Raw genomic sequence first — 15,748 nt, forward strand, 5'->3', positions numbered from 1 at the left:
CGGTCACGCGGTTCCTGACTGAAGCGCCTAGAACCGCACGGCCACACCGGCCGGCTGTTGCACTTTCCTATGGGCTATACCGACATCATTCGATACTAACAGCGCATCTGGAATTCACTCGTTTTCTGTTGTCATTCCTATTTGAGGAAGACTCCAAACGTGGAGTAATAGAATTAATCGCACTAGCGTCTTGTAGGTGATTTCCTTTACTGACGCACTGCATTTTCCCTTAACCCTCCCATTACATAGACGTCTCCCGTTCTTTTACCCTAATACTGAAGTTACTTGATCGTCCCCTTTCATATACACTGAAGCGCCAAAGGTGTAGGCATGCTTATTCAGAGATATGTAAACTGGCAGAATACGGCGCTGCGGTTGGCAACGCCTATATTAGACAAGAAGTGTCTGGCGCAGTTGTTAGATCGGTTACTGCTGCTACAATGGCGGTTTATCAAGAATTAACTGAGTTTTATTGTGGTGTTATAGCCGGAACACGAGCGATGAGACACAGCATCTCCGAGGTAGCGATGAAGTGGGATTTTCCCGTACGATCATTTCACGAGTGTACCGTGAATATCAGGTATCAGGTAAAACATCAAATCTCCGACATCTCTGCGGCCAGAGAAAGATCCTGCAAGAACGGAACCACAGACGATTAAAGAGATCGTTCAACGTGACAGAAGTGCAACCCTTCCGCAAATTGCTGCAGATTTCAATGCTGGGCTATCAACAAGTTTCAGCATGCGAAGCACTCAACGAAATATCATCGATATGGGATTTCGGAGCCGAAGGCCCACTCGTGTCCCCTTGATGACTGCACGACACAGAGCTTTTCGCCTCGCCTAGCCCCATAAACACTGACATTGGACTGTTGATAACCGGAAACATATTGCCTGGTCGGACGAGTATCGTTTCATATTGTAGAGAGCGGATGGACATGCAGGGGTGTGGAGACAACCTCTTGAATCCATGGATCCTGTATGTCAGCAGTGGACTGTCCAGCCTGATGAAGGATCTGTAATGGTGTGGGGCGTGTGCAGTTGGAGTCATATGGGACCACTGACACGTGCAGATACTTACTACTCTGACAGGTGACACGTACGTAAGCATCCTGTCTGATCACCTGCATCCGTTCATGTCCATTGTGCATTCCGACGGACTTGGGCAATTCCAGCAAGACAATGCGACACCCCACACGTCCAGAATTGCTACAGAGAGGCTCCAGAAAGGAGTTTAAATACTTCCGCTGGCCACCAAACTCCTCAGACATTAACATTATTGAGCATATCTGGGATGCCTTGTAACGTGCTGTTCAGAAGAGCTCCCATCCCCTAGTAGTCTTACGGATTTATGGACAGCCTTGCAGCATTCATGGTGTCAGCTCCCTCCATTCAGACATTAGTCGAATCGATGCCATGTATGGTTGCGGTTCTTCTGCGTCCTACACAATACTAGGCAGGTGTACCAGTTTCTTTGGCTCTTCAGTGTACCTTCTTATTGTAGTCATACGATGCGACGTGCTCAAGATTTTAGTCAGATATTATTTGCATCTAGATCTACATCCTTACTCATCAAGCACCCTAACGGTATGTGGTAGAGGATACTTCGTGTATCGCTGACACTTCCCCCTTTTTCTGTTCCAGCGGCGAATGGCTGGCGGGAAGAACGATTGGTGGTAAGCCTCTGTCTGTGCTTGAATCTCTAATTTTATCTGCGTGGTCTTTTTTGCGAGATATACGTAGGAGCAAGCAATATATTGGCTGGCTCTTCTAGAAATGTACGCTCTCTAGACTTTACGCCGTGATGAGGAACGCCTCTCTTGCATCATCTGTCTCTGGAGTTGGTTGATCATCTCTGAGACGTTTTCGTGCTTAGTAACTGAACCTGACACTCTTCAATGGGTCTTCTGTATTTCTCCATCAATCGCATCTGGTACGGGTCCCAGACTGACGAGCAGTATTCAAGTATTGGTCAAACGAATGTTTTGTAAGCAACTTCCTTTTTTGAGGGACTACATTTCCTGAAGTTTCTTCCAATGACCCTCAGTCTGGCACTTGCGTTTCCCGTCATTAATTTTATGTAGTTGTTCCATTTTACCCGTTCGATACCTTTACTTATATATATGTAGTTGTTCCACTTTACCCGTTCGATACCTATATACTACTAGATATTTTATGGAAGTATTTGCTCCCAATGATACTTCAGCAACGAAACGATCATACAATAAAGGCTCTTTGTATTTGTGTATTCGCAATACTTTACGTTTGTTGAGGTTCACCTGGCACTCCCTGCACCCTCCTTCTTGCATTTCGCTACAATTTTCTAGCCTTGCGACTTCTCTTTATGGAACAGCATCACCCACGAAGAGCCTCATTGTCTACTAGGTCGTTTATAACACTTCGCTGGGGCCGTCCGAAGTTACTTTTAAGTTTGAAGAATTCTCTCCGTGTAGAATGACATGCTGGGTTCTGCTTGCTAGAAACTCTTTAACGAAATCACACAGCTGGTCTCATATTTTATACGCTTGCATTTTGTTCATTAGGCGGCAGTACGGGAACTGTGCCGAATGGTTTGCGTAAGTCAAGGAACACATTTACCTGGTCACCTATATCTACTGCTTTCTGGATGTCATGTAGGAATAGAGAGAGCTGGGTTTCACACTATCATTGTTTTAGTAATCCAACTTGGTTCGTAAAGGGTAGATTTTCGGACTCCAGAAATGTCATAATACGAGAGCATAAAACATGTTCCTAAACCTATAAAAGAATAACGTCAGAGATATAGGTCTACAGATTTGTGCGTCAGTTCGACGACCCCTTTTGAAAACGGAAATGACCTGTGTTTCTTCCAGTCGTCTATGTTATAGACATTATCTTACATTTCTCCACTTTCACTACACCAAGTGAAATTTTTTGCAAATTTTTGAGCAGTGCCCGGGTTCGATTCCCGGCGGGGTCAGGGATTTTCTCTGCCTCGTGATGACTGGGTGTTGTGTGATGTCCTTAGGTTAGTTAGGTTTAAGTAGTTATAAGTTCTAGGGGACTGATGACCATAGATGTTAAGTCCCATAGTGCTCAGAGCCATTTGAACCATTTTTTTGAGCAGTGTCTTACGATAGTTCCCTCAACGCAACAGGAATGTCAGTGAACAATCTTACAATGCTGCCGATAAATCGTTCATGTATACTGAAAACGTCGACTATATCACTGACCAAGTCAATTAATATTATCCAAACTTTTGATTATGTGCGTCAGACTGTTGTGCCGGGCGGCTCATGGCACGTTCATCTTGCTGATGGCGGTCGATGTTTTCAACATTACGTTCTAAACAGCAGTGTACAACTCCTTACACATTTTTTTCATTAATAAGGTTTTTGATTTTTGGTTATTGGGTTTCCTAGTATTGTGCTGATGTTCATAATACAAAAATATGTAACTAGTAGCAGGCGAGTAGTTAATTTTATTTCATAAAGTAGCTGCCACTCACAACGCTGTTGAGAATACACTTCGTGATCCCGTAAGAACCAAAAGTCACTGGTTCTTTTATATAGCAAGAGTGGCCAGGATTCCTGAGCAAATTCAGAAAATTTTTAGGCTGATGTTTTTTCCACTGTGTTGACGTCCTGTTGTGCTAGTGTAAAAATTTCAAAAGGTAAAAGTAGACTAGGCAGAGAAAATAAGTGCTACCGTGATGTTACTAGGAAGACGTGACTGAGATGATAGCAACAGAAGCTGGAATAATATTTTTCTTTCTATTCGCATTGAATATCTCCTCGACAGAGTGGCCATTACGCACATATTAAATAAAGTGCAACAGGTTCCATACAATTTAAGCAGTATGGTGTGTATTTCTGAGAACGAACGACATTAACGTTAATTGCGCGCTGCATAGACATGCCACGAAAATTACCATCTTGGTGGCGCACGAGTGCCCGGTCGGTTCCGAGAAGCACTTTAGTTCTCAGTTGGGATATGAGCCTCATTAGGCGGGTATAAGGGGGTTGCAGTTTATCGCGACAGAATCTGTCCGCTGTCGGAACCCCTTGGGGCACTGGACTCTTAAGAATACACGCTGTAACTCCATGGAATACTGAAAGTCTTGTTGGCGACGGCGCCGGCAGAAGAGGTGGGGGGGGAGGGGGGGGGAGGGGTGAGCTGACGCACAAGCACGCATGCGCAGTCATTAACCCTAGCTTGTTCGATCGTTATTTACTTCGCCTTGGACCTGACCTGTCCGCAACTTTGCTGATAACACTATCGAAGCACAACGCAAACGAAACGGCTTTTGTTAATAGAAAATTCCATCGGCAGACGGTAAAGTACACAGAAGATCGTAAACACAAGTATAAAAATTATGAAGCTGTCTGGTTGCGATATAACTAATCTAAGCTCCGGGAAATTTATTACTTCTGTTTCCGGCAGATCGCAAATATGATAGCGTTCGTTACCACAACGTTCCTACTGAAACGTTTTGTCTCAAAAACAACTCACGGTAAATGTCGCTTTCTATAGCTTCTGCTGATAATTTACATGTCATTTTCTCTTAAGAAAAACTAGTAGCTTTTATCTAGTTATAGGTATATATATATACAGTGTTAAATTACACACATGAGTAAACCAGAAAGGTAGAACACTGTTTCATCCACTGAAACACTTTTTATTTTTAACAGGTGATGTAATTACGACTAAAAGCAGTGTTTGTATTTTAAAGACACACTGTCATGTAAACAACTATCAACCATTTTCGTCCTTGTAAAACGCATTCTCTTTCTTCTAGTTTTGCTGTTAACTTGTTGCACCACAGCTGACCACCAAGGCAGCGTTCGCTAAATATTCTACCGTCACGTGTTCGTGTGTTCGATTATAGAACACTCGGTTTGGACAGTTGGAACAAAGTAATTATAGTCGGTTGTATCACATACTTGCATTCTTGTGTTTCCTATACGTATAGGAAATGGGTACGCCTCTTCTGTATTAATGATAATTAATTGATTCAAGAACATTAGCAACGAATGGCCAGTGACTTTGAATCTACTGATGACCTACTGTACAAACTAACTTCTAGCATCCCTATTTTTCGCAGCTTTTCCGCCGTTAAACTGTCTTATATTTCATTCTTCCCATATTGACAAAACTTTGTGACATATCCTCTCTAACATTATTCTGGATGACTGTGCATTTTGCAAGATTGGCATACTGCATTGCTGCTAGTAAATTTTAAGGTTCGATTGGTGATAAAGTGCAGTGAAATTATAAGGCAAAATCGTACAGCAACGTTATTCATTTAGCATTGTCAAAGAAACTGAGAAACAGTTACAAAAGTCTTTTTTTCTTTGTATTCTATTTGTGATTTTTTCTATCCTTCCCTTTGCATAATGAATTCGCTGCAATACTTTCCAAAATTCTTTCATAATATTCATATTTTCCAGTTTGCTTCCTCTGTTTCAGACAAGCCGCATATTTATAATCTAGCTTAATTCTACAGCCCTGCCTGTGTTCGTTAACATTGCTCACTGACTCTGATACTGCTTGGTTTGCGTACACGCTTCTTCACACACCAGTGATTCAAATTATTGTGAATTTGCTTGGTCATCGGCATACTTTCGATGCTTTCCCGTCCACTAATGCATTGATTGTAACTGTGCATCAGACTGTCATGGCATACTGAATTTGACTACATTACACAGCATCACCAACTCAAATTAATTTGACAATTTTAGCAAAGATACAGAGTACAGGCCCTGATGGACTCTGAGTAATTTCGGCAAACAAAAAGATCAATGTCAATTCCGAAGTAGCTCTTTCACACAAAAATAAGCGATTTGCCGGCCATCTAATTAAAAATTGAATTAGAGCCTGTTTCTACTGGCTTTGTTGTCTTTGCGATTTAAGAAGCAAAAACAGGAACAGGTTAATAGAATAAAATACATACAGTCAGTACTGCATGTTGTTCTAGACAGCAACAAATCATTCAGACAGACATTCTTATGTGCATTTTTGCTCGCTTATAGTCACTTCCCATCCCTTTTATATCTTGCTGGTGTCGTATTTTATCCAACATGATAAGATTAGAGCCACTAGGCCGTTTATCACCAGGCGTTCTTCATAGTTTACATTTTTTTTATTTAGCGTATGCTGACAAAGAAATACAGACTACTTTATATATATCGCTCTCAAGTTCATAATGGGTTCATAGTTCTACGTCTAGGTTGGAACTCCAGTCAGAAGTTTCTGCAGACATATTGTGAAAGTGTTCTGAGGTAACATTCAAATATTATGTTATGTATTGTTTGCTGCTCATCACCGCCGTCAGATTCCAGGGAGGACTTCCCCATCGGTGTAGCAATGCTCCACATTTGTCCCGGTCAGTTCTGTTCCGATTCAGTATCTGTCAGTGTTGTCGGGGTTGATGAAAATCTGCTGGTAACTCCCAGGGAGATTTGATTAGTTGGTGATATTACATCGGAGATCGCTCATGTCATTGGCCGTTCCAGGATCTTGCATGTTGAAATTACGGTCCTGCAGGCCGACTGCTGTGTACTACGATGGTTTTCTAGATCTTAGCCGTTGGGATTCTCATAATGAAATTTCTGAATGAACTGGTAATTTGCGTTGTTTCTTATTCTTGTTCACAAGTTCAGCAATGAGTATGATCTTCTTAAGGACGGTGGTGGAATATTACGAGGGATATTCGGAAAGTAAATTCCGATCGGTCAAGAAATGGAAACCACTGTGAAAATCTAATAAAGCTTTGCACGTATGTATTCGACAGTGTCTCTAGTATCGCTGGCGGTTGCATAACTTCGCTCTTTTCAGTTCTGAGCGCATGGTGAGCACATAAAGAGGCCTAGAAAATTATGTCTCCCGCCAAGTATGACGTCCTGGAGAGAGATTTCGCCTGATGTTATGCAGCCCACATTACAGAACTGTCATACGGTTTCCACTTCGTAACAATTCTCGGTCGCAATCTGCAGGGGCAATGATAATGCTCCTGCAGTGTTTTCGATGGGAAGCGTTTGATCACCCGCACTACAGCCGGTAATTGGCTCCCTCCGTGTTTCTTCTCTGCTCACATTAACTACTGGCTATGAAGACAACATTTTCGCACAGACAACGAGCTATAGATGAGCGTAGAGAACTGCCGGGAAGCACAGGCGGCTGCCTTCAATGACGAGGGTACTGGAAAGTTGGTATAACGGTGCGACAGATGTCCTAGGTGGAGCGGCGACTATGTAGAGAAGTAGCTGGAAGGTGGAGCCAACTGTCGCAAATAAAACATTTCTGATTTTCAATGCAGTTTCCATTTCGCGACTGATCGGAACTTACTTTCTGGACAAGCCTTGTATTAAGTAGCGGTAGACAGTGCGTGTTTGTGGGACGGACACGCCAGGTGATGAGGCGCGTTGCTTCACTGAGTGAGTGTCAGTTATTTTAGTGTGAGCACTGTCTAGCCTTCTGCCACTGAGTATGAAAGATGTAAAGCTGATGAAGTGATGCTTGTTGCAGCGGCATACCCAACGGTTCCTATCAACTTCTGGGGTTTAGTATTCCGAGTTTTGCTTTTAGCTGCCACATTACGAAGATGGATTTTGTGTGTCAGAGACCTATCTAGAGGCACACCTAGGTATTTTGGAATGTTTCAGTAATGGAGAGCCTGATCTCTAAGTGTGATGTTAGGTTTGTAGTCTGCTTTTTTATTCCCTTGATGGGAAGTTGATACAATGGTCTTTTGAAGATTTTATCGGAGAGAGTTGTGTTTGAAGTATTTATACAAAGTTTTCAGGTCTGACGTTACCGATGCTCCAGCTTCCCCAAAAGCTCTGAATCTGAGTAACCAGAGCAACACCCCTAACGTAAAAAATTTCTTGGAATTTGTTCTGGAAGGCCATATGTATACTAATTAAAAAGGACTGGGACCAAAACAGAACATTGTGGGATACTGTAATCTGTTTTGTGAATCCTGCTTTCAGAGTTCTCTGAGAACACCTGGTAGTGTCTATTGTTCTGCATGTTGTCAATTAAAGTGGATTTTTCTGACACGGAATGACGTGGATGAAAATGAGCAGGAGTCTGTCATGCTATACAGTATCATAGACTACAATTAGATCCAAGCCGATTTGGATATGAGTTGCTTTTGCTAGTACCTGAGCCTCAGATCTTCTTCCTAGTCTAAACCGAGATTTTCTCTGTTGGGACGTGTTTGCTGATGGCTGAGCAGATTCTTTTATTAATGAGCCTCTATATGAGCCTGAACGTGACTCTAAGGAGAGCAATGGGACGGTAGTTTTCAACTTTGGATGGATCTTTGTTTTGTTTTAGCACAGAAATTATCTTAGTTTTCTTGAAGAGATGTGACGCATGACCTGACTCGAAGATATCTGAAAATAAGACGTTTAGCCATTTGTTGGTAGGACCACAGTGCGACAGAAACTCTGAATACCAACAACGCCTTACTAGGTTTCATGTTCTTTATAGCTTGTATGGTCTCTTCCAACCGAAATGGCGTGAAAAAATCAGGTGTTTATGGAGCCGATCGAATATCTACTTTTAAGAGAAGTCTAACATCTTTTCTGATGTATTTATCTCTTGTTGATTTTGATGTGGAGATCATGTATATCGCCATACCATCTAAATTTATATTATGTTTTTGTCGGGTGGTGGTGATGTTTGCTGTATTCAGCTATCCGATCAGGACTCAGCCTTTCCTGTTAGAGCGAGTATGAGCCAAGGAAGCTACAATTTTTATCCCTCTGTTTTGTTTGCTTTCATTTAGTGATTGTAGAAGATGTACAAGAACCAATAGGGAACAAGAAGAGTGTAAGACCAAGAGCGAAGTGCTAGGATAAAAAAGGGTGTAATGAAGGGATACAGTCTTTCGCTCGTACTGTTTAATCTACACATCAAAGAAGCAATGACGGAAATAAAAGAAGGGTTCAAGGGTGGGATTAAAATTCAAGGTGAAAGAACATCAATGGTAAGATTCGCCGATGACGTTGCTGTCATCATTGAAAGTGAAGGAGAATTACATACAGGATCTGTTGAATGGAATAGATAGTTTAATGATTATAGCAGAAATTGAGAACAGTGAGAAACTTAATGTCAGATTTGGGGATCAAGAAGTAGACGAAATTAAGGAATTCTGCTACTAGGAAGCAAAGTAACCCATGATGGACGGAGCAAGGAGACATAAAAAGCAGACTAGCACTGGAAAAGAAGGAATTCCTGTCCAAAAGAAGTCTACTAGTATCAAACATAGGCCTTAATTTGAGGAAGGTATTTCTCAGAATATAAGTTTCGAGGACAGCATTGTTTAGTAGTGAAACGCGGACTGTGGGAAAACAGGAACAGAAGAGAATCGGAGCATCTGAGATATGGTGCTACGGACAGGTATTAAAAATTAAGTGGATTGATACCGTAAGGAATGAGGAAGCTCTCCGCAGAATCGCCGAGAAAAGGAATATATAAAAAATACAGACAAGAAGAAGGGACAGGATGATCTGGCATGTGTTAAGATATCAGGAAATAGCTTCCAATGTACTAGAGGAAGTCGTAGAGAGCAAAAAGTGTAGAGAAAGACAGAAATTAGAATTCGTCCAGAAATTAATTGAGGACATAGGTTGCAATAGCTACTCTGAGGTGAAGAATTCGTAGCGGGATGTGTTGTACCAGTCTCAGAAAAAGACTAGTTAATTAAAAAAATCTTTGTAATAATCTCTTGATATACATCGTTTTACAGCACTTTTCCGTACACAAACGAATCTGTTGTAGGTGTTGAAGATGAGTTTTATCCATCTTATGTTGGCATCTGTTTGCTTGGAAAATTCAGACCAGTTGATTTTTTTTTAAATTTCCATATTGATTTTTGACAGTAGTGGATGAACAACCCTGTCTGGAGAATTATTGATCGATGCTGGCTGTGAGGGTATCTGGTTAGGAATCTGTGCCGTATCTCATTCAGCACATTTGCACTACATTTATTGGATGTCTAATACAGTCTTAAATTAGAAATAGTTATGAAATTAATGGTGGTAAAAACCCAGATTATCTTTGTTTGTGAAAAGTAGAAAACCAAAGCTAAAGTAAAGAGCTCAAGTATTGGCTCTAGCAACGACAGATGTGAAAGAGGCAAAGAGAGGGAGAGAAAGATGGGGTTTTACCATATTTTATCTGGTAACTATGCGTCACTTTTCCGTCTTGCGTTTCCGGCACTTGGATTCCATACAGCAATGAATAAGTTATTCAAAGATTTTATGTCTCACTCCACATTTTTCGTAAGCTTCTTCTAGAGACGTAATAGTTATAGACGCTGTTATATAATAGTTCATTGCATTAATTCAATCCTGAAAAGCGAATCGAAGACTTTAACTGTCATAAAATCAACGTTGTCATTGTCTGGAGCAATGCGTGGTCTTAAGCGCTCCTGCAACGGACAGAAAATCGATCCGGCCTGTGGTCTCGGAAGAACTTCATTCAAGACATCAATTTCGAAATCTAAATAACATTTTTAAAGAATGAATACCAAGGATTTTGCTGGGCCTGAAATTGAGTATCAGTAAATACTTCCCGAAGACGTATGTGCTAATACGAAAAGTGGATGTAACTGTAAAATATGTTTACGGAACTCTGTTGAACATTTGTATTTAAAATCATAGTACACCACTTTATTTCTTGTGACAACGAGAAGGAATATGTTACGAGTAAATGCATCCAAAAATAACGTTCCGAGGTTGAGAGAGATGTTAGGGGAGATTAGGATCGTAAACGAATGTAACAGATATTTGCATAGTTAGAAAAAGTCACTTTAGATTAATGATTTTGGAGTCTAACGTGCATTTATGTCCTTATTCTGGCTGCAGAAAGAGGTAATCTAGGAACACTAGGAGGGGTTAGTTTATTGGTCTTCGCAGGACAGTATGTGAAATGTTCGGGTAGCCATCCACAAGAACTGTGTTTCATGTTGAGAGAAATCAGCCACGACTCAGGACCACACAGAATGACTTCGTGTAATTTGAACACTTCGTGTAATTTGAACACGTTACATTGAGACTCTTCAAAAGTTCTACGCAACGTAATCAGATCATGTGCTATGGTCCAGTTCTTCTTTTTCCTCCTCCTCTTCTTCTTCTTCTTCTTCTTCTTCTTCTTCACTTCAACTTCACATTTTAAGACTTCCTTTTTCTCGGACTTCCAACGTCTCTTTTTCCAGATGGCTTGTATGTGTTTACAGAGGCTGGAATTCTGTTTTCTTACACAGGTTATCCCTTTAAGTATCAGTAGTTTATGCCTCAAACCACTATTTTATTAATTTGTTTTGAAGTACTAGTGGCTTTCGCAAGAAACGACCGATGAAATCGCAAGATAGAAACATCTAGTAGAACACTAAGATACTCCTACGAATGTAGTATGTTGTAGCAGTTATTTACAGATTTACAGCGTTCAAAGCAACAGTCGGCGCTCAGGCTGTGCTATATAACTGTAGGAGACTGTCTTTTTTTGTTATCATATGGAGCAGATTATTAATAGTGACAGTAGTGTAAATCTGAGTTTGTACTACTACTTCTATGAGCGGTTTCAAAATGGAACCTCTGGGGCAGTATGTACTTTTGTTATAAATTTATCTCATTTTAGGCCCATTTTTACTTGTTATTTGGGACTATAATTTGTTTGAGGCATTATGAATTTATGGCAGTTTCGAGATGTGGGATTGTGTATAGGAAAAACGAGAAGTTTCTTTCAGATACATCACATAAAATAGTGAGTGGTTGAAAAAAGTGTGTTCCAGTTGTTCCAAAGTGAAACCACGTTCTTAAAAAATTGATTGTATACTTGATGTCAATTTCTTCTTGTATTCGTTGCTTATTGCTATGACAATAAAGATTAATTTTGTGAGAAATTTTAAAATATTTTTTTTCATATTGTTGAGACACAAAGGGTTAAGATGTGGCCTCAGTTTCTCCCTGTATTCTTCTAGTTTGCCGTTTAAATTAAATATTTCTAATTCTTCTCTTTTATTCTAATTTGTTATAAGAACTTCCTTTGAGCAACCTTAAGACATATCCTAAAAATCTCATTTCAGCCGATTGTATGCTGCTTTTGTATTTCTTTTTTTTTCAGTTCAAGATTCACTGTCATTGATATGAGTTTCTAACAAGTCTAAACCGCTGATGTACCATTTGTGCGGCCCAAATCTGCAAAAACACAATTTTACAATTCCGTCCTCATTTACGTTTCTAAACTTTCTTCACGGAAATCCAAAGAACCTGGGATAGTTCCTTCAGTAAACCATGAACTGGAACTGATCTACTATCGCTTCATCGACGACCTCATTGCAGATGACATGTAAACAGTAATGTATAAGGCAACTAGTGTACAAGATCAACGTTTCCCTTGCGTATCCTAGAATTCCGATGAAATACTCGTAATTATCGGGTGTACGGCCATATCTCAGCGTGAAAAGGTAGCTCGACACACACATCCTGCCGTACATACGGAAATTATTTTGTCTTCAGCTAGTGAAGATTCTGCTGGTATAATTTAACAACAAAATTGGACTCAAATCGCTATTTAAGTTAAAGAGCAGAGAATGGTTTAAAAAGGTTCAGCTATTGCAGGATCCTAGACCACACTCTAAGCTCGAACACTGTGACGTATCTGAAGAAAAAGTAGCTTCCCTAGACGTATCGGCCCGGATTCCGGAACGCGTTTGAAACGCAGCTGGCGTTATTCATATAGGACATCTTTCAAACAATAGATGCAGCTGAATGGATACTTTCCGTCTTCTCAGATTTCCAGAAGGCATTCGACTAGTAACCAAAATACGATCATACGGAGTGTCTTCGCAAATATGTTCTAGGCCCGAGGAATGTTTGACTAATAGCACAGAGTACACTATATTGGCCGGCGAACATTCCATAGAAACGAAAACAACTTCGGATGTGCCCTAATCAAGAGTAATGTGGTATCTAATGTTCTCGATACTCATGCTCAGGATGCGCAACTAGGAAGAATGATAAACAAGTTCACTGTAAATTGTCCAGTATTTGCAAAAGACGTGGCATCTATTACAGAATCACTTGAAGGTGCACAAGAACAAATCACAGAGCAACAACGTCAAGCATCAAAGCTAGAATTACAAATTTCATTCGGAAAAACACGATTCATGACGAACGTCAGGGAAGCAACTCAAAAGCTTAAAATAAATAACGACACAATGTCTTAGGTAGACAGTTTTAAATGTCTAGAAGCGGATATCACGCAGCATAAAGGAACCAGAGCAATAGAGACTAGAATAAATAAAATGCAGAAGGCCTTTCTAATAATAAGAAACTTATTACATAGTAAAAATCTTTATCCTGCAACACAAAACAGGAACACTATAATTGTCAGACCAGAAATACACTATCAAATAGAATCACTTAAACTGACTATAAAAACTCGAATAATTAGAAAACAAATGAAAGAAGAATCCTAAGAAAAACACTAGGACACAAAAGCAGTAGTGAATCAGAACAGAGGTTAATACCGAATCAGAGCTACACCTGAAACCTGAAAAGCTAAAAGATGTAATGAGAAAAAGATGATTACAATTATAGGGACACATATGGAGGATGATTAATGACAGAATAACTGAACAAATCTTTGAGTTTCTAATCAGTTACAACTCCAACATCACATTGCCGAGAAAAGTAGAAACAGTTGTCGAACATATAGACGCCGACATGGACGCAATAAAAATGCAGAACACTTTTTGAAGAAGCTATTGGAAAGGCAAGCTTTCAGAGCAGGAAAATAACAAGAACTGGAAGAAAGTGGGCACAGGAAGGAAAGAAAGGCAACTTTCTGGATGAATGAAAGAAGAATGGACCCAAAGAAAACTGCTGTGGAAAACAAAGAAGCGGAAACCATGTTAATTCATCGTTCTTTCTGAAAGGGCTATTCCAAAAATATATGGAGGGTGAACCAAAATTCCATCGGCAAACTTTGACGTTGTAATATAGACCAAAAAGTCTCCTAAAGATGCGCTCTAAAATGCGTAGCTAAAGATCTGTGAGCACTTGTTCATGTTCGATACCGTGAAACACATTTCTTATACTACAAGATCTTTGCTTTCCATTCTTTGGGAGGAGACAGTGTGTGCCAAAACAATGTCCAATAAACATGGGCTCTAAATTGTTTATCTCTTGCTCAGTAGAAAAGATGTGTTTCACAGTAGGTTCAAATGGCTCTAAGCACTATGAGAGTTAACCTCCGAGGTCATCTAACTAACTTAAGGACATCATACACATCCATGTCCGAGGCAGGATTCGAACCTGCAACCGTAGTAGCAGCGTGGTTCCGGACTGGAGCGCCTAGAACCGCTCGGTCGCAACGGCCGGCTGCACAGTAGGGAAGATGAGCATGTACTCATAGCTCTTAAGGTATGCACTGTATAGGATCTTGTCGCCAAAAAGTCATGGTATACCTCCTAATATAGTGTCGGACCCCCTTTTTCCCAGCGTATTGCAGAAACGCGAAGTGACATGGCCTCAACAAGTCGTTGGAAGCTCCTGTAGATATATTCAGCCATGCTGCCTCTATATCCGTCCACAATTGCGGTAGCGTTGCCGGTGCAGGATGTTGTGCACGAATTAACCTCTCGATTATGTCCTTTAAATGTTCTATGGGATTCAGGTCGGGAGACCGAGTGGCCCTATCATTTGCTCGAAATGTCCAGAATTTTCTTCAAGCCAGTTGCGAACAGCTGTGGAACGGTGACACGGCGTCATCCAAAAAGAATTACGCCGTTGTTTAGGAACAAATGCTCTCCAAGCAACCGAAGATAACCATTTCCAGTGGATTATCTGTTCAGTTGGACCAGAGGGCCCCGTACATTCCATGTAAATACAGCTCACATCGTTATGGAACCACTTCCGTTAGGGAGCCTTGCTGCCAACTTGGGTCCTTGGTTTCGTACGGTATGCGCTACACTCGGTCCCTACCATCAGCTCTTACCAAATGAAATCAGGCCTCATCTCACCAGGTCACGGTTTTCGAGGCGTCTAGGGTCCAACCGATATTGGCACGAGCCCAGGAGAGGCGCTGCAGGCGATTTCGTTCTGTTACCAAAGAACTCACTTCGGTCATCTGCTACCATAGGCCATTAATGCCAAATTTCGTCGCACTATTCTAAGGGATACGTTCGTCCCACGTCCCACATTGATTTCTGCGGTTATTTAACGCAGTGTTGTTTGTGTGTTAGCACTGACTACTTAACGCAAACGTTACTTCTCCCGGTCGTTAAGTGAAGGCCGTCGGACAATACGTCGTGCGTGGTCAGAGCTAATGCTTGAAATTTAATATTGTTGGCACAATCTTGACATTGTGGACCGCGGAATACTGAGTTCCCTAATGATTTTCGAAACGGAATGTGTATAAGCACATCACTATAAATACCGGGTGATCAAAAAGTCAGTATAAATTTGAAAACTGAATAAATCACGAAATAATGTAGATAGAGAGGTACAAATTGACACACATGCTTGGAATTACATGGGGTTTTATTAGAACCAAAAAAATACAAAAGTTCAAAAAATGTCCGACAGATAGCGCTTCATCTGATCAGAATAGCAATAATTAGCCTAACAAAGTAAGACAAAGCGAAGATGATGTTCTTTACAGGAAGTGCTCAATATGTCCACCATCATTCCTCAACAATAGCTGTAGTCGAGGAATAATGTTGTGAACAGCACTGTAAAGCATGTCCGGAGTTA

General features: G+C 40.8%; 1 protein-coding gene across 1 annotated transcript in view; it reads left to right on the plus strand.

The window, feature by feature from the left end:
• The window catches only part of LOC126176829 (uncharacterized), a 108,936-nt gene that overhangs the window by 6,144 nt on the left and 87,044 nt on the right, over positions 1-15,748 (plus strand). The window lies entirely within an intron of this gene.

The sequence above is a fragment of the Schistocerca cancellata genome, chromosome 3 (genome assembly GCF_023864275.1).
Source record: "Schistocerca cancellata isolate TAMUIC-IGC-003103 chromosome 3, iqSchCanc2.1, whole genome shotgun sequence".
In the NCBI taxonomy this organism is placed as follows: Eukaryota; Metazoa; Arthropoda; class Insecta; order Orthoptera; family Acrididae; genus Schistocerca; species Schistocerca cancellata.